The 22,476-nt window shown below is 35.8% G+C and overlaps 1 protein-coding gene across 3 annotated transcripts in view; it reads right to left on the minus strand.

Annotated features, from left to right (window-relative positions):
• LOC105468250 (tissue factor pathway inhibitor) overlaps nt 1-22,476 on the minus strand; it is a 103,402-nt gene that overhangs the window by 74,030 nt on the left and 6,896 nt on the right. The window contains exon 2 of one of the 3 annotated variants that reach the window (XM_071073033.1): nt 4,242-4,363. The exons of the other annotated variants lie outside the window; for them this stretch is intronic. The gene's annotated coding sequence lies outside the window, so the exon portion shown is untranslated. The remainder of the gene's footprint in view (nt 1-4,241; nt 4,364-22,476) is intronic. 3 annotated transcript variants of the gene reach the window in all.

A 22,476-nucleotide genomic window follows, 5' to 3' on the forward strand; every position in this document is an offset into this window, starting at 1 on the left:
AACTCTGTGACTCCAGAATTCATGGACACTTCACCATACAAAGCTGCCTTCCCAAGAATTACTTTGTCTCCAGCATCATCTGGAAAGCATTCTGCCTCCAGTTGTCTTCGTAATTATTCTGGTTTGCTTGGCAAGCAGCTCCTTTCTTTCTTCCTTCCGTCCTTCCTCCTTTTTCTCCTTCCTCCCTCTTTCCCTCTCTCTCTAGCTCTTCCTTTCTTTTTTAAGTTCGTTTCAGTGGTTAAGAAGAGGGGGTTTGTAGTAAGACTGTTTTAGGGGCTGAATTGTGTCCCCTTTCAAATTTATATGTTAAAGTTTTAACTCCCAGTACCTCAGAATGCAACTGTATTTGAAAACAAGGCCTTTAAAGAGGTTACTAAGAATAAATGATGTCACTGGTGTTGGGTCCTAATCCAATATGACTGGTATCCTTATAAAAACAGGAGATTAGAACACATAGAGGAAAGACTGAACATCTATAAATCAAGGACAGAAGGCTCAGAAGACACCAATCTTACTGATCACCTTGGTCTCAAACTTATAGCCTCCAGGACCATGAGGAAATAACAAACTATTCATTTTTAGCCTTTGTTATGGCAGCCCTAGCCAACTAAAACAGACTATAAAGCTTCAAATACCAGTTCTGTAACTTACTAATTATATGATTTTGACATATTTACTTCCTATTTGTTCTATTTACTTATCTATAAAATGGGTATTTTACTAGAACCTACCACATAGTATTATGAGGATTAAATATAAAAGAATTAGAATGGTGACTAACTTGATAATGTTAGCTGTTATAATTTTTATAAGTAATCCTTGAAAGCCTCTTGGGTACACGGTAGACACAGAAGCACAGTATTTATATAGCTTATTCTGCATTGAGAATGTCACGTCAGACATTTTGAAGGTCTAAAAATATAATTGAAAAATAGCACTGATTTGGAAAGAGCTTAGGGTCAAACCGAGAGACATTTTTGTTTGAATTTGGTTAAGCATGGGAGCTAAGAATTGCAAGACTCCATGTGGTAAGGTGAAACGTTACAGGTCTCAATGTAAAAGTCATATTCTAAAGATTCAGATCCATTGGAGCTAAAATATTTTGGCAGTTTGGCTTTGGTGACCAGAAGAAAAAACCTCAAAAGGAATAGCAGCAGATATTGACAAAAATGAAATTTATGGGATAAAAAAAAAAAAGAGCAAGAAACTCACATAGAATTAAAGAGAGTAATAGGATTATATCATAACATTAAATTTCCAGTTCATCATCTTGGGAAAGGCATGATACAACTGGTAGGCAGTTATCGATCTATTTTATCATCAGTTTGGGGGTATACACATTATTTTATCATCTTTAAGTGAATCTAGAAAAAAAAGTTATGGTGCTAACATGTATACTGAAAGCATGGTACTTATCTAAAGTTTCTAGTTCAGATTTTCCTCTATTACATATTGTTGAATTTTTTTCTTTTTTAAAGTTTTACTATTAATCTCTAAGTTCAATGAGTACTTTGCCATGTCTAAAAGAAGGAAATTTCATTTTAACTGCTGATTTATGGTGTACCAGTGGAAGACAGGAGAGACAAAGCCTGACAACCAGAAAAGAAAAAAAATAAATTGAAGAATCTTTCTAATTTTCTGCTCAGCAGTGGCTAATGTTGTTGCCCTCTTGTTGTTGATTACTTCCATCCACTCAATTTGGCTGATCTCCAGGGGGCCTACCCTTCTGTCCACTAAAACTTGGCATCTGTTTTTTTGTCGTTGTTTTTTTTTTTTTTTTTTTTTTTTTTAAACTTTAACTGATGTGCTTTCATTTTGTTTTATTTTATTTTGGTTGTTTTTCATTTTGGGTGAGTTTACAGCACACTGATACCGAAGAAAATGAATAAAGAAAGAAAACATTAGAATAAAACTATGGTGGAGGAGAAGGGGGACAACAAACTCTACAGGAATTCTGATAGTTTTCTAGTTCCTTTTCTTGAAGTTTACTTTTTGTTAGGAGTATTCTCAATTGTAAATCAACAAAATATTGACAATAACTAGGATCTGCAAATGGATTTTTGTTACTAAACATTACTAGATTTCCAACTGTATTTCCCCAATGGAGAACTTGCATAATCTCAGGGAGAGGTTTGAGAGCCAGATTTTTCTCAGGAGAACAGTATTTCCTGAATAAATACATTGTGGGAATGCAAATATTTGGGAATTTCCCAGGGGAGGTCTAAGGCTCTGTAACTGTACGTTTGTCACATACCAAATTCTAACAAGTCAGCACGGAGCCTGCTTTATCTCTTTATTAACGTCCCTGCTGGGTCCCACATTTTTGGGATATCGAGTCATCACTGTAAAGATTATTTTGGCATTAAATTTCTTTATATATGACATAAAATTAAAAAGATAAAATTTTGTAAATTTGGCTACATGGTGAATATTATTTAAAGCAATAATATTAGAAGAGCAAAGATGTATCATTATAAAACATAATTTTTTATAAAGATTTACTATTTTCACAGTGGTTTCTTATCTGTTAGACTACATATTGACAATAATACTGTGCAAGTATGTTGAATAGTGCTGTGCAGGTACATTGAATTTATCTTAGAGCTACATAATATATTTTTCAGCATGATATGACTAGATGGCTAGTAAGTGACAAAGGCAGAACTAGAACCTGGGCTACATTACCCCAGAGCATCCTGAAAATAAACAAAATATATGAAATGGAGGCCAAACCCCAACCCAGGAAAATATAATAAATAAATATATTAATTACTTACATTTGTCTATATTTATTTTTAAAAATATTATCTTAATTCAACTTGAAGAAGATGTTTGGAACTATCACAAAGCAAACTACAGGATAAAAACTGGTTTCTCTGATTTGTTAATTCTACAAATAGAACTCATTAACCAATATATATTTTTACCTTGATCATTATTACAATTTTTGATTCAGTGAGTTGCCTAAATGTTTTCTATTTCTAAATTAAATTCTAAATTTCATTTATATTTATTATCATAAAATACTTCTACATCACTCTATCCACATATATGTAGGAATCTGGGTTTCAGCCCAAACCCTGATTAACCTCATTAGAGAAGGGCATAGGTCACAAAGCTTAGAAACCTGGAGAATTGCCTCTCATAGCTGGGAACAGGGCACAGAAGTTCACCCAACAGTCAAACCCTGAATGAATGGATTAGTACAAGCCTAAACAAGGGAATGTCTAAAGAGATACTTGAAGATCTGTTAAGTATTATATTTACTTTCCCTTCAAATTTGAAAGGAAATACAAAGCATTTAATATCAGTTTTTAAAAAAAATCTTGGCTAAAGAGTTGAAAAGAGCAAACCCTGTTTTATTTCAGCCTCCTTTCAAACATGTCATTATAGTCAGTTCAATTATCTGGGATTAATTGTTATATGTAGATTAAGTCTGTTTAGATTTGCTCTGTAGATGCCATTTTATTACTATAGGGAGGTTAAATTACAGTTTGTCCTTCTAATTATAACAATCATAATGCAAATAGCAGTTTCTACTGTCGAATCTTTATTATTATTTTGCTTTTCTCATTTGTATCTCATACTCACCTTAAGAGAATGTTATCTTATGCTCATTTTATAAAGGTAAGAAACAATGGTTCAAAATAACAAAATAAATTGTCCAAAAAAACAGCTTGGAAATGGCAGTGTAAGTATATCTGACCTTGAAGCAAATGCCTTTAATCACTGCTCTATGCTATCAGATATTTTAAGATAGTGTTGGTAAAAAAAAAAAAAAAAAAAAGTAAAAATCGTATTTAAACACTGATGCATCGATTGAGTAGTGTGACTCATTTTAATAAAAATGGTAAGAATTTGAAAAAGGCAGTAAAGATTTGATACAGGCAGTCACCATCTTATAATGGAGTCATATTCCAAACTATGTTGGTAGGACCAGTGTTTTGGAACTCTGAACATACAATATTATAAATGAAGTTTATGTTGATAGTTAACTGGTAAAAACAAACACGAATAAAAAAAGCTTCAATGCATAAGGATGAACTAGTCCAGATTTGAAGTTTAGCAAGAATGCTGCATCAAGGTGGCTTTTATTTGCTATCACTTCCAAACAGCCAACAAGTCTTAGAATGGATTTCACCAGGTAAGTGGGGCTCTCAGGAGCTATCTTAGTCTATTAGGGCTGCTATAACAAAATATTACAGACTGCGTGGCTTAAACAACAGAAATTTGTATCTCACAGTTCTGAAGGCTAGGAAATCCAAGATCAAGGAGCTGGCCCAACGGTTCCTGGTGAGGGCTCTCTCGTGGCTTGCCAATGGTGGCTGCTTTCTCACTATGTCCTCACATGGCCTTTCCTGTCCTGTGTGCACAGGAGAGAAAGAAAGAGATATCTCTTCTCTAAGGCCTTCTTTAAGGCCATCAATCCTATTGGATTAGGATTGAACACTTACTGTCTCATTTATGCTAATTACCCCCTAAAGCCTTACCTTCAAATAAAGTCACATTGGGGGTTAGGTCTCCAACATTTTGGGGAAACACAATTCAGAGCTGGAACATTCCTAGTGTTTCAAGGAAGTGTCTCTAACTTGGTTGCAAATTTGTCTCGGAAGCGGGGGTCACTGCCTTTCTATCAGTAGGCTGGAGCTGAAGATACATCAGCCCTAGAGTGTACTTTCTAATGTGCAATTCAATTCTTTCCTTTCCGTATAGCTACAGACTTTCATTCTCTGTTTCTTGTGGCATTATTAACCTTTAGGCAGGACTGGTCATACCAATCACATTTCTATTGAAAATATAGCAATCGCCAACTTCTTATGTTGTACATTTTATGATAATTTGCCCAAATTATGGTGTTTGTTTATTCATTTGTGGTTGTTCCTTAAGAGCAAAGAACTGGTCTGGGAAAGTGACTGTTTTCTAGAAGTATTCTCCAGTGAGAAAGTGTATTTTTTGCTCACAATAAGAAGGAAAGACTTGGCAAAGAAAACAGATTCTCACCATCGAATTCCTTCTCTACCCTTATTTCCTAACTGTAATTGCAAATCACATGTAAGACAGCAGAAGGCATTGCCCTGGAGGTCAATTCTTGTAACCTGAAATTGAGTAATATATTTGTTTTCTGATTCAGTTAGTTGTGCAGACTAACAATGAAAGTACCCAGAAGGCTTATTTTGAAATCGGAGATCTTTCTCAGAATTGTGCATAATAAAATTCATTACTAAACATTCGAAGGGCTCCAATCTAAATATGTAATATTTACCACAAGATTTTAGGAAAATAATCAGTTATTATTACGAATATGAAAAAAGGTGGAAAGACATTCCCAATGGCAGCAGAGAGAAAACCTGATAAATCTTACCCATATTGTCAATATTATCTCTTCACTTTTGGCATCGTCCCCTGACTTAATCACATGAATGGAATGGAAATATTTCTTCTCTACAAAATCTCTACTCAAATCGTGTCTTTCAGAGCATAAAATAGGTTGACGGTTATGTTCCCTTCCTTCCTATGCTTTTTAAACCACTGTACCTCTTCCTGTGTTACACATTACATATTTATTTGCTTACTCTGTCTTTTCTCTCAAATGTAAGCTCTTTAAATATGGGAATCATGTTTGTTCTTTCTGGTGCCTGCTGGAACTCAATGGATATTTGTGGAATAAATCTTTTATGAATTAAAAATTCAGTAAAAATTGTTTTATTTTGTATTTTTTTTTTTTACAGAAAATAAAAGGTCAGTGGAGAAATTTAAAACAAATACATAAGCTAAAATTATTTTAAATGGTATGAATAAAAGTGAATATAATGGGTAATGGGCCTCAAGTATAAACTAATCCTTCATTAGAAAAGACAATTACTACTTAGCTAATCATTTTTCCTTTCTTCCACCTTTGTTTCTCACAAAACCTGTCTATATTCTGTACTCAAAAAATGTATTCTCAAAACTCCTAATAAATGGACAGTAAATGGAGTCACAGCAGCATCCAGCCACAACTGACTTGCCAAGGAGTCAATACTTTTACAGATTTGGGCTAACTGCTGTCTGTAGAAAGGTGTGTGGTATAGAGTTCTACAGAGGGCCAATACTAGAGGGGCTGCTACAGTAAACTTAGCTGTTTATATTTTAGTTTCTGGCTTAGCTCATGACTGTAGAGTCTCTAAAATACTCTATATTCTACCAAAGAATTCCAAATTATGCTTTCAAGGCCTTATTACATAAGATATTTATTGTGTCTGAATGAACTCAGTCTCACAATGAATCATTAAAATGTGATGTATTTTATCAGCACCTTATTGATGTAATAGTTTCTTTTTACAGTTATTACAAAAGTGTCAATATCAAAAATATTCACAGAAATTTTTCTGTGTATTTTGCAACCATTTCACTGTAAATAAATTTTCATAGTATCAATTTTTCTATTTAAAAACATCTATAGCATATTCCTCTTTTGGTATGATTTATATGACCATGATAAGCTTACAAGTTCTATGTCAACCAAAAATTTTATTTTTCCTCGTCTCTGCAATGGGAAAAATTAAAAAAGGTTTACCAATGCAATCACCTAGAAATTGACTATTTTATTTATGTTTGATGCCATTTACAAAAATAGTTTATTTTTCATCTAAGTGATACATTGACATGTCTAAGACAACATTCTACTTGATATTATTAAAATTGTGTTCATTATAGTCAAATAAAATTTTGCTATGACCATTTATAATACACTTAAATACTTTCTTCCAAAGGTAGAAAGGATTGAGAGAATGAAGATTTCTTTCCAATTGCTTTTATGATTTTCAAAATTGGAGTATTCTATTTATTTTTAGCTACATATTTAACTGTTCTATTCTTTTAGTATTTAAAATATTAAAACTGTCTTTTTAAATTGGAAGAGTAATATATGTGTATTTTTCCAAATCATAAAACAAAGCAGAATAAAGAAAATACAGAATAAGCATCAATCTACCTATTCAGAAACAACCTTTGGTTGTATATGATTTCTTATGCATGTTAATATGTATAAGTGTGTGTATACATGTGATCATATTTATATGAACATATGTGAATGATCATTGCACATATATTGTTTGGTAAGCTCCTTTGTCATTGAATGAGATAATATTGATAACTTTTGAGTTGTAGGCAAGATGGCTGAATAGAAACTGCTCTGGTCTGCAGCTTCCAGTGAGATCAATGCAGAAGGCAGGTGATTTCTGCATTTCCAACTGAGGTACCCAGCTCATCTCACTGGGACTGGTTAGACAGTGGGTGTAACCCACAGAGGGTGAGCTGAAGCAGGGTGGGGTGCTGCCTCACCTGGGAAGCACAAGGGGTCAGGGAACTCCCTCCGCTAGCCAAGAGAAGCCATGAGGGACTATGCCATGAAGAACAGTGCATTCTGGCCCAGATGCAACACTTTCTCCACGGTCTTTGCAACCAGCAGACCAGGAGATTCCCCCGCGTGCCTATGCCACTGGGGCCCTGGGTTTCAAGAACAAAACTGGGCAGCCATTTGGGCAGTCACCTGGCTAGCTGCGGGAGTTTTCTTTTCTGTTGCGGGACTCTGGAATGCCAGTGGGACAGAACCCTCATCCCCTGGAAAGGGGTCTTAAGCCAGGGAACCAAGTGGTCTAGCTGAGTGGATAGCAGCCCCATGAAGCCCAGTAAGCTAAGATCCACTGACTTGAAATTCTCGCTGCCAGCACAGCAGTCTGAAGTCCACCTGGGATTCTCCAGCATGGTTGGGGGAAGGGCATCCACCATTACAGGCTTGAGTAGCTGGTTTTCCCTTTACAGTGCAAACAAAGCCTCAGGGAAGTTCTAACAGGGTGGAGCCCAACACAGCTCCGCAAACCCACTGTAGCCAGACTGCATCTCTAGATTCTTCCTCTCTGGGCAGGGCATCTCTGAAAGAAAAACAGCAGCCCCAGTTAGGGGCTTATAGATCAAAATTCCATTTCCCTGGGACAGAGCACCTGGGGAAGGGGTGGATGTGGGCGCAGCTTCAGCAGACTTAAACATTCGTGCCTGCTGGCTGGGAAGAGAGCAGAAGATCTCCCAGCAGTGTTCGAGCTCTGCTAAGGGACAGACTGCCTCTTCAAGTGGGTCCCTGACGCCCGTGCCTCCTGACTGGGAGACACCTCCCAGCAAAGGTCAGCAGACACCTCATACAGGAAAGCTCCAGCTGGCATATGGTGGGTGCCCCTCTGGGATGAAGCTTCCAGACGAAGGAACAGGCAGCAATCTTAGCTGTTCTACAACCTCCACTGGTGATACCCAGGAAAACAGGGTCTGGAGTGGACGGCAAGCAAACTCCAGCAGACCTGCAGCAGAGGGGCCTGACTGTAAAAAGGAAAACTAACAGAAAGGAATAGCATGAACATCAACAAACAGGACATCCACACAGAAACCCCAGAAACCCCATATGAAGGTCACCAACATCAAAGACCAAAGGTACATAAATCCACAAAGATGAGGAAAACTCAGTGCAAAAAGGCTGGAAATTCCAAAAACCATAACACCTCTTCTCCTCCAAAGTATCACAACTCCTTGCCAGCAAGGGAACAAAACTGGATGAAGAATGAGTTTGATGAATTGACAGAAGTAGGCTTCAGAAGGTGGGTAGTAACAAACTCCTCCAAACTAAGGGAGCATGTTCTAACCCAATGCAAGGGAGCTAAGAACCTTAAAAAAAGGTTATAGAAATTGCTAACTAGAATAACCAGTTTAAAGAAGAACATAAATGACCTGATGGAGCTGAAAAACACAGCATGAGAACTTTGTGAAGCATACAAAAGTATCATAGGTGAAAGTATTGAGCAGAAGAAAGGATATCAGAGATTGAAAATCAACTTAAGTAAATAAAGCTTGAAGACAAGATTAGAGAAAAAAGAACTAAAAGGAATGAACAAAGACTCCAAGAAATATGAGACTATATGAAAAGACCAAACCCACATTTGATTGGTGTACCTGAAAGTGACTGGGAGAATGGAAAGAAGTTGGAAACCACTCTTCAGATCTTATCCAGGAAAACTTCCCCAACCTAGCAAGACAGGCCAACATTCAAAATCAGGAAATACAGAGAACACCACAAAGATACTCCTCTAGAAGAGCAACCCAAAGACACATAATCATCAGATGCAACAAGGTTGAAATGAAGGAAAAAATGTTAAGAGCATCCAGAGAGAAAGGTTGGGTTTCCCATAAAGGGAAGCCCATCAGATTAACGGTGGATCTCTCTGCAGAAACCCTACAAGCCAGAAGAGAGTGGGGGCCAATATTCCACATTCTTAAAGAAAAGAATTTTCAAGCCAGAATTTCAGATCAAGCAAAACTAAGCTTCATAAGTGAAGGATAAATAAAATATTTTACAGACAAGCAAATGCTGAGAGATTTTGTCACCACCAGGCCTGCCTTACAAGAGCTCCTGAAAGAGGCACTAAATATGGAAAGAAACAACCAGTACCCGCCACTGCAAAAACATACCAAATTGTAAAGACCATTGACACTATGAAGAGACTGCATCAATTAATAGGCAAAATAACCAGCTAACATCATAATGACAGGATCAAATTCACACATAGCAATATTAACTGTAAATGTAAGTGGGTTAAATGCCCCAGTTAAAATACACAGACCGGCCAATTGGATAAAGAGTCAAAACACTCTGGTGTGCTATATTCAAGAGACCCATGTCATGTGCAAAAACACACATTGGCTGAAAATAAAGGGAGAGAGGAATATTGACCAAGCAAATGGAAAGAAAAAAAAAAAAAAAATCAGGGGTTGCAATGCTAGTCTCTGATAAAACAGACTTTATACCAACAAAGACCAAAAGAGCCAAAGACAGGCATTACATAATGGTAAAGGGATCAATGCAACAAGAAGAGCTAAACTATCCTAAATATATATGCACCTGATACAGGAGCACCCAGATTCATAAAGCAAGTTCTTAGAGACCCACAAAGAAATTTAGACTCCCACACAATAATAGTGGGAGACTTTAACACCCCACTGTCAATATTAGACAGATCAATGAGACAGAAGGTTAACAAGGATATCCAGTACCTGAACTCAGCTCTGCAACAAACAGACCTAATAGACATTTACAGAACTCTCAACCCCAAATCAACAGAATATACATTCTTCTCAGCACCACATCACACTCACTCTAAAATTCACCACATAATTGGAAGTAAAACACTCCTCAGCAAATGCAAAAGAATGGAAATCATAACAGTCTCTCAGACCATAGTGCAATCAAATTAGAACTCAGGATTAAGAAACTCACTCAAAACCATACAACTATATGGAAACTGACCAACCAGCTCCTGAAGGACTACTGAGTAAATAACAAAATTAAGACAGAAATAAATAAGTTATTTGAAACCAATGAGAAGAAAGACACAACATACCAAAATTTCTGGGACACAGCTAACACAGTGTTTAGAGGGAAATTTATAGCACTATATGGCCATAAGAGAAAGTGGGAATGATCTAAAGTCGACAACCAAACATTGCAATTAAAAGAACTAGAGAATCCAGAGCAAACAAATTCAAAAGCTGGCAGAAGACAAGAAATAACTAAGATCAGAGCAGAAATGAAGGTGACAGAGACAGGAAAATCTCTTCAAAAAAATCACTGAATTCAGGAGCTGGTTTTTTGAAAAGATTAACAAAGTAGATAGACCGCTAGCCAGACTAATGAAGAAGAAAAGAGAGAAGAATCAAATAGACACAATACAAAATGATAAAGGGGGTATCACGACTGATCCCACAGAAATACAAACTACCATCAGAGAATACTATAAAAATCTCTATGCAAATCAACTAGAAAATCTAGAAGAAATGAATAAATTCCTGGACACGTACAACCTCCCAAGCCTAAACCAGGAAGAAGACGAATGCCTGAATAGACCAATAACAAGTTCTGAAATTGAGGCAGTATAGTACCATATACAACCATAAAAAGCCCAGGACCAAAGAAGTTCATAGCCGAATTCTCCAGAGGTACAAAGAGTAGCTGGTACTATTCCTTCTGAAACTATTCCAAACAATAGAAAAAGAGGGACTCCTCCCTAACTCATTTTATGAGGCCAGCATCATCCTGATACCAAAACCTGGCAGAAACACACACACACAAAGAAAAATTCAGGCCAATATCCCTGATGGACATTGATGCAAAAATCCTCAACAAAATACTGGCAAACATCTAGCAGCACATCAAAAAGCTTATCCCCCATGATCAAGTCGGTTTCATCCCTGGGATGCAAGACTGGTTCAACATACACAAATCAATAAACTTAATCCATCACATAAACAGAACCAATGACAAAAACCGCATGATTATTTCAATAGATGCAGAAAAGACCTTCAATAAAATTCAACATGGCTTTATGCTAAATACTCTCAATAAACTTGGTATTGATGGAGTGTATCTCAAAATAATAAGAGATATTTATGACAAAACCACAGCCAATAACATACTGAATGGGCAAAACCTAGACACATTCTCTTTGAAAACTGGCACAAGACAAGGATGCTCTCTCACCACTCCTATTCAACATAGTGTTGGAAGTTCTGGCCAGGGCAATCAGGCAAGTGAAAGAAATAAAGTGTATTCGAATAGGGAGACAGGAAGTCAAATTTTCTCTGTTTGCAGATGACATGATTGTATATTTAGAAAACACCATTGAATCAGCACAAAATCTCCTTAAGCTGAAAAGCAACTTCAGCAAAGTCTCAGGATGCAAAATCAAGGTGAAAAAATCACAAGCATTCTTATACACCAATAACAGACAAATAGCCAAATCATGAGTGAACTCCCATTCACAGTTGCTACAAAGAGAATAAAATATCTAGGAATACAACTCACAAGGGATGTGAAGGACCTCTTCAAAGAGATCTACAAACAACTGCTCAAGGAAATAAGAGAGGACACAAAGAAATTGAAAATCATTTCATGCTCATGGATAGGAAGAATCAGTATCATGAAAATGGTCACACTGCCCAAAGTAATTTATAGATTCAATGCTATTCCCATCAAGCTACCATTTACTTTCTTCACAGAATTAGAAGATCAAACTACTTTAAATTTCATATGGAGCCAAAAAACAGCCCGTATAGCCAAGACAATCCTAAGCAAAAAGAACAAAGCTGGAGGCATCACGCTACCTGACTTCTAACTATACTACAAGGCTACAGTAACCAAAACAGCATGGTACTGGTACCAAAGCAGATATAAAGACCAATGGAACACAACAGAGGCCTCAGAGATAATGCCACACATCTACATCCATCTTATGTTTGACACACCTGACAAAAGCCAGCAATGGGGAAAGGATTCCCTATTTAATAAATGGTGTTGGGAAAACTGGCTAGCCATATGCAGAAAACAGAAACTGGACCTCTTTCTTATACCTTATATAAAAATTAACTCAAGATGCATTAAATTAAATGTAAGTCCTAAAAACATAGAATCCTAGAAGAAAACCTAGGCAATACCATTCAGGACATACTCATGGCCGAAGACTTCATCACTAAAGCACCAAAAGCAATGGCAACAAAAGCCAAAATTGACAAATGGGATCTAATTAAACCAAAGAGCTTCTGCACAGCAAAAGAAACTATCATCAGAGTGAACAGGCAACCTACAGAATGGGAGAAAAGTTTTGCAATCTATCCATCTGACAAAGGGCTAATATCCAGAATCTACAAAGAACTTAAACAAATTTACAAGAAAAAAAAAAAAACCATCAGAAAGTGGATGAAAGATATGAACAAACACTTCTCAAAAGAAGACATTTATGCAACCAACAAACACATGAAGAGAAGCTCATCATCACTGGTCATTAGAGAAATGCAAATCAAATCCACAATGAGATACCATCTCACACCCATTAGAATAGCAATCATTAAAAAGTCAAGAAACAACAGATGCTGGAGAGGATGTGGAGTAATAGGAGTGCTTTTGCACTGTTGGTGGGACTGTAAACTAGTTCAACCATTGTGGAAGACAGTGTGGTGATTCCTCAAGTATCTATAACCAAAAATACCATTTGACTCAGCAATCCCATTACTGGGTATATACCCAAAGGATTATAAATCATTCTACTATAAAGACATATGCACAAGTATGTTTATTGCAGCACTATTCACAATTGCAAAGACTTGGAACCAACTCAAATGCTTGACAATGATAGATTGGATAAAGAAAATGTGGCACATAAAAACCATGGAATACTCTGTAGCCATAAAAAAGGATGTGTTCATGTCCTTTGCAGGGAAATGGATGAAGCTGGAAACCATCATTCTCAACAAACTAACACAGGAACAGAAAACCAAACACCACATATTCTCTCTCACAAGTGGGAGTTGAACAATGAGAACACATGGACACAAGGAGGGGAACATCACACACCCTGGCCTGTTGGGGGTTTGTGGGACTAAGGGAGGGATAGCATTAGGAGAAATACCTAATGTAGATGATGGATTGATGGGTGCAGCAAACCACTATGGCACTTGTATACCTATGTGACAAACCTGCACGTTCTGCACATGTACCCCAGAACTTAAAGTATAATAAAAAAAATTAATAACTTTCCAAACTGACTTGCATAACCTCATTTAATGGCTGCATAATTTTTGGGGGGATATTTAAAAATTTATGTTACCATTCTCATATTTTTGGGCAATATCTATTTTTGCAATTACAAGTATTCATGCAAAAGTGTTTTTGTGGTTTAATGTTTCAAAACTTTGAAAGTTACTTATTTATGGTAAATTCACAGGAGAAGAATTATTGGGTCTAATATATAAACATTTTAATAATATTAATATGTATTAAAAATTGTCATTCAGAGATATAATATCAACATACACTTATGAGCATATGAAAGTGTTTATTTGTACCTTGCCTAAATGGAGTGTGTGTGTGTGTGTGTGTGCGCGTGTATGTGTATGTTCTTTCAAATTTTATCAGTTGTTCATTTGGATTTCAGTAAACATTAAGTGATTGCTACTTGGACAGTATAATGTCCGTGAGTACATTAAAGAAATATTTTACAGAGTGTGAGAATGTAAAGTAAGGACCAGTGATAATAAAGTTCTAGGTATGCCCTTGTAGACTCTTTTTTTTCCTTTCAAAATAACATAAGAATTAAAACAAAATGAGAAGGAGCAAATAAATATATTGATGTTATTTTACATGTAGGGCAAGGTAGTGTAAAAAAGTGAGATGGATAGAATGGACATAGGAAAGGCATAAAAAAAGATCTAAGTTTGATTACTAAGTTTTTAGTGGAAAAACACACTAACCATCTATAAGATTCAGTTTTCCGTTTGTTAAATGAGGTTATTAAGCCTATTTGTGTTTATAATGAGTGAAGAGAATGTGTAAATAACACAGCAGATAGTGTGTAACCTTAGTGCATTTTCCTCAGCAAAATTTAATCCACTATTGGAAACTCCCACATCTGTGATTTTTTCCAGAAGTAGAAAATGCCTTCAGATAAAGTTTCATGAAAGTAGATAGAAAGCTAGAAAAAAAATGGCCCATTTGTTTTCAAAAGGCTAGATGTGCTTTATTCCAAATCAGACAACAGAAAAAAAGAAATGGTGGAGGATGGGAGAGATTGTTAATGGAAAGCAGAGTCTAGTTTATCCTCAAACTGAATAAACATGTTTTGCATTCAACATGCTTGTTGAGAGAATTCCTGACATCTTTAACATCACAACCACCACCGATTATGTCGTTCTCTTTTTTTTTTTTTTTTTTTTTTTTTTTTTTTTTTTTTTGAGACAGAGCCTCGCTCTTTCACCAGGCTGGAGGGCACTGGTTCAATTTTGGCTCACTGCAACTTCCACCTCCTGGGTTCAAGTAATTCTCCTGCCTCAGCCTCCTGAGTAGCTGGGACTACAGGCATCTACCACCACGCCTGGCTAATTTGTTGTTGTTGTTGTTGTATTTTAGTAGAAACGGGGTTTCACCATATTGCCCAGGCTGGTCTCAAACTCCTGAGATCAGGCAATCCGCCCGCCTCGGCCTCCCAAAGTGCTAGGATAACAGGCGTGAGCCACCATGCCCGGCCACATCATCCTCATTTATAACCCTTAACTATTTGAGCTTCATACTAAACAGAAAGAGTAAGATCCTTACCTCACTGCAAAAAATTGCAAAATAAGATGGAAAAAAATAGTGTGTTAATAAATCATATCATAGTATGATCAAAATCAAAGAGGCCCCACTGCATATTCAGGATAGGGGGATTAATGCTGTTAATAATATGACAGCTGTAAACTGGAAGGAAACAGTATTTTGAAGGTAGATCCTTCGTAAAGTGAAATATCAAAAACTTCTGAAAACTTGGAAAGAAAGCTTGATAAATTGGGACAAAGAATGAGCAAAATCTGTGAGAAATTTTACAGATGTAAGTCAAATAAAGAGATGACTTCTTTTATGTAATAAATTTTCTTAAAAAAAAAATAATAAACCGGCCAGGTGGGGTGGCTCACGCTTGTAATCCCAACACTTTGGGAGCCCGAAGTGGGTGGATCACTTGAGGTTAGCAGTTTGAGACCAGGCTGGTCAATGCGGTGAAACCCCATCTTTACTAAAAATACAAAAACTAGCCTGGTGTGGTGATATGCACCTGTAGTCCCAGCTACTTGGGAGGCTGAGGCAGGAGAAAAACTTGATCCCAGGAGGTGGAGGTTGCAGTGAGCTGAGATTGTGTCACTGCACTCCAGCCTGGGTGACAGAGTGAGACTCCATCTCAAACAAAAAAAAAAAAAAAAGAAAGAAAGAAAAAAAAGAAACTAATATAAACCTTTAATTAAAAAGTCAGCTTAAGAGATAGGATTAAGTAATGACAGATCATTCAAGATGCTTCAGATTCTGAAGCACAAGTGACCACAAGCAACATATTATGTAAAAATATTCAGACACATTTTCATATATCTTCTCCATATTTCATATCATAACATCACAAATACTTATCGCACACACTCAAAAACTATAACACATAAAACTAAAAAGTTTTCCTAACATGTATACTTGAAAGTTTTCACGGAGCAATTTGAAGTATATTCTGGAATATCAGAAAGCCAGAAGTTTGGGGATAAGAATTATCTATGATTTGTAATGCAATATTGAAAATAGTGGTCTAATTTGTGAGAAAATTCAAGAGTAAATTGAAGAGACTTTTATGATTAAAATGATAAGGCAAGTGAGGAAGAGAGAGGCATCAAGGACACCTACAGTGAGGGTCTGACTTTAGCAAAGGCGTCAATTGATTGTTCCTGACACTGACTTGGGAGCCTAAAATAAAAAAGCACATAGCCCTAGGAAGGTGATTAATTCAAGGTGAGGTAGTTTGAGTTTGAAGGATTTCTGAAACCTCCAGTGGAACTATGAAACAAAAAGCCCCATATATAGATATGGCTCAGAATAGAGGTCTCTGCTGGAGACAAAAATGTGAGAATCAGGAGATAAACTATCATTGTTTCGTGGGGTGAATGAGATCTATTTATTTAACAAGTATATATAGTATTTGATGTGAAGCAAGCACTCTCCTGAATGCTTTTACAAATATTAACTCATGTAATCCTCATCGTGGCTATGAGGTGACTGTGAAGATTGGGAAGGAATATCCTAGAAGGTGAACTCTGAACAACCAGGAGAAAAACAAGTATGAGAAAACAGAGGAAATGGCCAGCGAAGCAGGAGAAAACCTGGGAAGCTGCAGTTACACAAACACTAAGGGAAGTGAGTATTTCCAGAAATTATCATGAGTCAACGATGTCTAAAGCACAGAGTGTTCCAGAAGGGAAGGGGTAACATGGGATTTAATGACAATGGCATCATGAGTAACCTCGTAAAATCTTTTAGTGTGAGGGGGCAGCAGCAAGTGAGATGGGGTAGGAACAGGAACCGAGGCTACATAAATAGAAATTTAGGATGTTATTTTATAAATCTGTGCTGACAAGTAACAGAATTTGAAGGGAAAAATTTTGTGAAGGTTATAGTTTTATGTGGTTAAAAAGGGAGAGTTAAAAGCTGTAAGAAAAGTAAAATGAATAGCAGATGAGATCCCAGGCACAGGTGAAAAGAGTTTAACTGTGGGCGGAGAAAAGTTGTATTTTCCATTAAAATGATAGGTTTTCTTGGTGGGAGATACAAATACATTTTCAAAGTGTGTGTAATGAATGTGTGTGTGTGTGTGTGTGTGTGTGTGTGTGTGTGTGTTTTGCTGGAGGGGGACAAAGAAACAGAGAAACAGAGAGAGAGAAATGAGAAAGTTACTGAAGAGCTGATAGGAAGGAGAAAAATTTCTTGCTGTGATTAAATTTTGTACGTGAGAAAGAGATTGAGATTGTCTTTCAGAATGACAAGAAGTAGTAGACTTTTAAAAATGTGAAGGTTTGATGTTTTCTCTAGGCAAAATAAAATGGAACATTAATAATTTAGCGTTAAAAGATTTCTGGGGCCAGGCGCTGTGGCTCACGCCTGTTATCCCAGCACTTTGGGAGGCCGAGGTGGCTGGTCACAAAGTCAGGAGTTTGAGACCAGCCTGACCAATATGGTGAAACCCCGTCTCTACTAAAAATATAAAAATTAGCTGGGCGTGGTGGCGTGTGCCTGTAAACCCAGCTACCCGGGAGGCTGAGGCAGGAGAATCTCTTGAACCCGGGAGATGGAGGTTGCAGTGAGCTGAGATAGCACCACTGCACTCCAGCCTGGGTGACAGGGTGAGACTTAGTCTCAAAAAAAAAAAAAAAAAAAAAAATTCTGGGCTGCTGGAATCCCAGCTATAAATTAATAGTAACTGCTGCTGCCTTAAAAATTCAGCATTTCTCCCCTCCAGATACAGGAATTTAATATTTGAATGATTGTATTTTATTAACTGGACAGAGATAACAAAAGAAGCAAGACTTTGAAAGGTGTTGGTAAGAGGAAATATATAAATGGTTTATTACTTAACCATCAACTAATCATTTTTTTCTACATGTGTTCTTTCAATGTTTAGAAATGTAGATAATACTTCAAATTAGTAATATCACACTTTGGAATTAAAAATACTAAAATGGTTATGTGCACGTTCATGTTTATTTTACTAGAGAAAATAAAATTACATTTTAAACAATGTAGGTTCCAACATAATGAAAATTATTATATATCTACCAAATTTAATATACACTAAGTTAAACTGCCAGTGATAATGATTAGAAGATAATTTGGGAATAATCCACATGATATGAAATGCTGTGCTCAAAAATAGATGCATACTTTAAGATCAACCAAGTAAAACTTGGTGTTCATGGAGAAAAAGATGGTTTGGTACAACAGAAAATACTTTAGGTCAATGAGATTATGAATTCATTTTCATCATTTCTTTTCTACTTAAAAAAAAGTTTAGTCATCTGATTCGTTTGCTCGTGAAACATTCTCTGCTACATTAGAGTGAGAAGACTCTTTAATATGTTCATAAATCCAGCTCTCAGAGAAGGTTAGCCTACACCTACCTAAGGAATAAATCACCATTAACCCACATTGATCATGGTGATTCCATTAACTTTATAGTGTTTGGTTTAGATATTTCTATATGAACTCTGGCTAACAAGTTGAGAAGGGATGTAGCTGCATGGTTGGGGATGGAGTGATTTTGAAAATTCTCCTTGCTGTGAATGCAGCTATATGGGAAGAACCACAAGATAACTCCTCCTTGTATTTGTCCTGTCTGTAAGTAACACCTGTTACTGAAGCTGCTACCTTTTAACATTGAGGCAGACAAACTAAAAATAAAATTCATCTGCTGTGAATGATGGAAATAAAAACATAGGAAAAAACCGGTTCCTTGTTGAAGGAACCAGTCTTGAAGCCGCTTACCTCTGTATTTTGTATAATGCGGGCTAATAAATTTGAGCTAATTATTTATGCTACCTGTGCTGTGATGTTTTCCCATCAGCAGCCAAATATAACCTCACAGTTGTTTTGCTGTTTTTGCTTTCACAAACGAGCTATTAACCAACTTAAAATTTTTTTTTGATTGAAGGATGCTTAGGGGATGAGAGGATATCAATAATATAAGCCCATGCGAAATCCCCATTTCTTATCATTAAAATTGTCCTGACATTAAAGCAATGCTTAATTTTTACCATAAGAGCGAAATTTTGAGATTATAATTTTAAAGCACAAAATATTTACACTTAAATTACACTTATAATTTTAAAGTGTAAAATATTTACACAGATTAAAATATGGGAAACAATGAAGCAAAACATTCTAAACTTGAAAAGTAAATTAATATTACAAACACAGAGAGACTTAAAAACAAACAAAAATCAAACCTCCATTGTAACTGCAGATTTGCTGACTAATCATGTTGACTAAAAGACTGGCTAGCTTGAGCCCAGGAGGTGGAGGTTTCAGTGAGCTGAGATAGCGAGATAGCGCCACTGCGCTTCAGCTTCAGCCTGGGCAACAGAGCTAAACTTCATTTAAAAAAAAAAAAAAAAAAAAAAAAAAAAAAAAAAAAAAGACTCGCTAAAGGGAAACTTCTTTTTGGATTTGGCTCTTTTTACAGGAAGTAATAGTTTTCTGGAGAATTACTTGATGAAAAATTTCTTAACCTTACTTCATGAATCAAATCACAACTCTTTCTACATTTTAGATTGTGAAAATCTCACTGATAAGAAAAAATAATTGTTTCTCTTGGCCAGGTGCAGTAACTCACGTCTATAAAACCAGCACTTTAGGAGGCCGAGGCGGGCGGATCACCTCAGGTCAGGAGTTAAAGACCAGTCTGGCCCACATGATGAAACCCCATCTCTACTAAAAACACAAAAATAAGCCGGTCGTGGTTGCGCCTGTAATCACAGCTCCTCGGAGGCTGAGGTAGGAGAATCGCTTGAACCCGGGAGGCGCTGGTTGCAGTGAGCCGAGATCGTGCCACTGCACTCCAGCCTGGGTGACAGAGGGAGACCCTGTTTCAAAAAAAAAAAAAAAAAAAAAAAAAGAAAAGCAAAATAATTGTTTCACTCTTTTAAGTACAAAAGTAATTGTACATGGTTTTTTTTTTAAAGGAGGGAAGTCTCTTCCAAGAATAAAACTATTCACTGTATAGAATTAATATTTTTGTTATTCATAGTATTAAAAAAAAAAGTCTCATGGGGAGGAAATAGCAATGCCAGGCAAAACGAGTATATATTTTTATGTTATAACCCAATAGCATATAGCATATGCAAACTATTTATTTAAATAATTTTAAAGCTAAAATGGAGGCGAGGTCACACATTTATATAGTGCTAGAGCTAAAAATGGTCATAGAAATAAGTATCTGAAATATCCAGGTTTTTAAAATACAAAAACTGAAGCTCAGGAAATAGATTTTTTCACCCCAGAGTTTTACATTTGCATATTGGCAATGTTTCAACTCAGACACAGGAATTGTGACCATTCAAGGAAAGGGCAACTGCAAGCTTCAGAAAGACACGCTATTCTCAGAAATATTTTCCTTTTTATCACCTAAAGTAAATTTCAGATTACTTACAATCTCTAGAAATTAACATTTCATTAAACCATAACTAGGAAATGTTTATTTAATGTTTGAGCTAAAGTTAAGAAACATATTTAAACTTAATTAAAACAAAAATAAATTAAATTAATTAAAACAAATTTTTATGTAATGCTTTGAGCCAAAGTTAAGAAATTTAATTAAAACAAAATTATTTTTGATGTTTATATTTTTGATAGGTAAAAATTTTATCCTATCAAATAACAGGAAATATTAATATTTATTGCCAGTTAAGAGAGGAGTGTGAGCTCTGGAAGTGGAGAAGTGAAACTGGGAGGCAATAAGGGGGAAGGAGGAGAAGAGATCATTAGAAAATTAAGAACAAGGCAAATGTAAACATGTAAACACATTTCTTAAAATTTGCAATTGAAATTGGAAGAGAATATGATATACTATAGATTTCCACTACCAAGAATACAACGAACAAATTGAAATAAAAAAGAAAGACATAATAAAGGAAATAATGCCAATGTTTCTTTTTATAGTAATGAATAGTATTTTATTATGCCTGTTCTATGTATAGTTGTCCATAACTACTAAAACTCTCTAAAAATGAATGAAAGTATTTTGTCTGGACTTTATAGTTAAATTTGTAAGTTTTTTTTTTTTTCAGAGAAAGATTACATTGTTTTCTTTGAATGAATTCACCTTTCTTCATCAAAATTACTCTGATTTCCATACTAACTCAATTTGTTTAAAAGCAAAGCTCTTTATGGTATGTTACTGTCATTTCCTTCAGAAGGGGGAAAAAAAAACAAATAAAAGTTAGTATTACGTGTCTGAACCAAATAAAGGTTTTCAAGAATAAAATTCTGCACAACTACGAAAGCTGGTAGCTCCAAATGAAAGGAAATGGAATAAAAAATGAATGCAAGATAATACAATGAATTTTTGGCGTGAGAGGAGAAAAAAGAATAATATATTAAATGTGTATTTCTCTATTATAATTACCACACATATTAAAAATGGGAATGATATATAGAGATAGAGAGACCTGTGGCTACTTTTGGCTATTTTACCTGCTTTTTGTATTTGCTCTTCTAGGTACCTGTTATTGAGTTAAGTAAGCAAATGGTATTTCAGGACCAAAACATCTATTTCCTGAAGAGTTGCTCCTTTAATTGTGTATCTACCTACCTGTCTATGTATCTCTTGGTAAATGAATTAATTTGTTAGCTAAAATCAATCTATTAATTCATAATGAATGGGACATCTTGCGGGAGGTACATGTGCTTTGCAAATACATGGAACAACAGTTGAGATTTTCCTAACGGGTTCTGGTATTCAGATTGATATTACCTGTTTTAAAAATTTTAAGGATTAATAGCAAAAAAGATCAAGTCAGTTTCTTCATTTCTCCTGTAGGCCTGTTTCCATCAGATCTTATCTCTCTCTAGACAAAAATATTGGAGACTTCTCAACTTTCTGCTTCTGATGATCTCAACTTGTGGTATGACAAAAGGAGAGCAAAATGTTCACTCAGGTATGGGAATTGCTCACAAAAATGTTACTTTATTATATTTAGGGAAAAAAGGGGGCAAAATCTACACTCACAATACCTGAGATTGGATTTCTAGAACCTTTTGGTTTCAGATTTATGATGAATTAGAAAACTTTCTGCTTAGAAAAATGTTATAGTTTCAAATACTATTTAAAAGTTTTATCTTTAAGTACAATAAACATGATAAATAATGATCAATGTTTTCACTCCTATTAAGGAGAGGATTTTTAGTAGTAAAAATAAGCCTTAATGTGAAAAAGCTAAGAATTCATGATTGCTTCTAATGACAGTATGTGGGAGGGGTCTGAGTTTGGTTCAAGAGAGGAACTACAGCTGTTAGTGACTACAACCATCTGCCCAGATGACATCGTGATCAACTGCTCTGAATCACTCTAA

Source organism: Macaca nemestrina, chromosome 11 (assembly GCF_043159975.1).
Source record: "Macaca nemestrina isolate mMacNem1 chromosome 11, mMacNem.hap1, whole genome shotgun sequence".
NCBI classification, from domain to species: domain Eukaryota; kingdom Metazoa; phylum Chordata; class Mammalia; order Primates; family Cercopithecidae; genus Macaca; species Macaca nemestrina.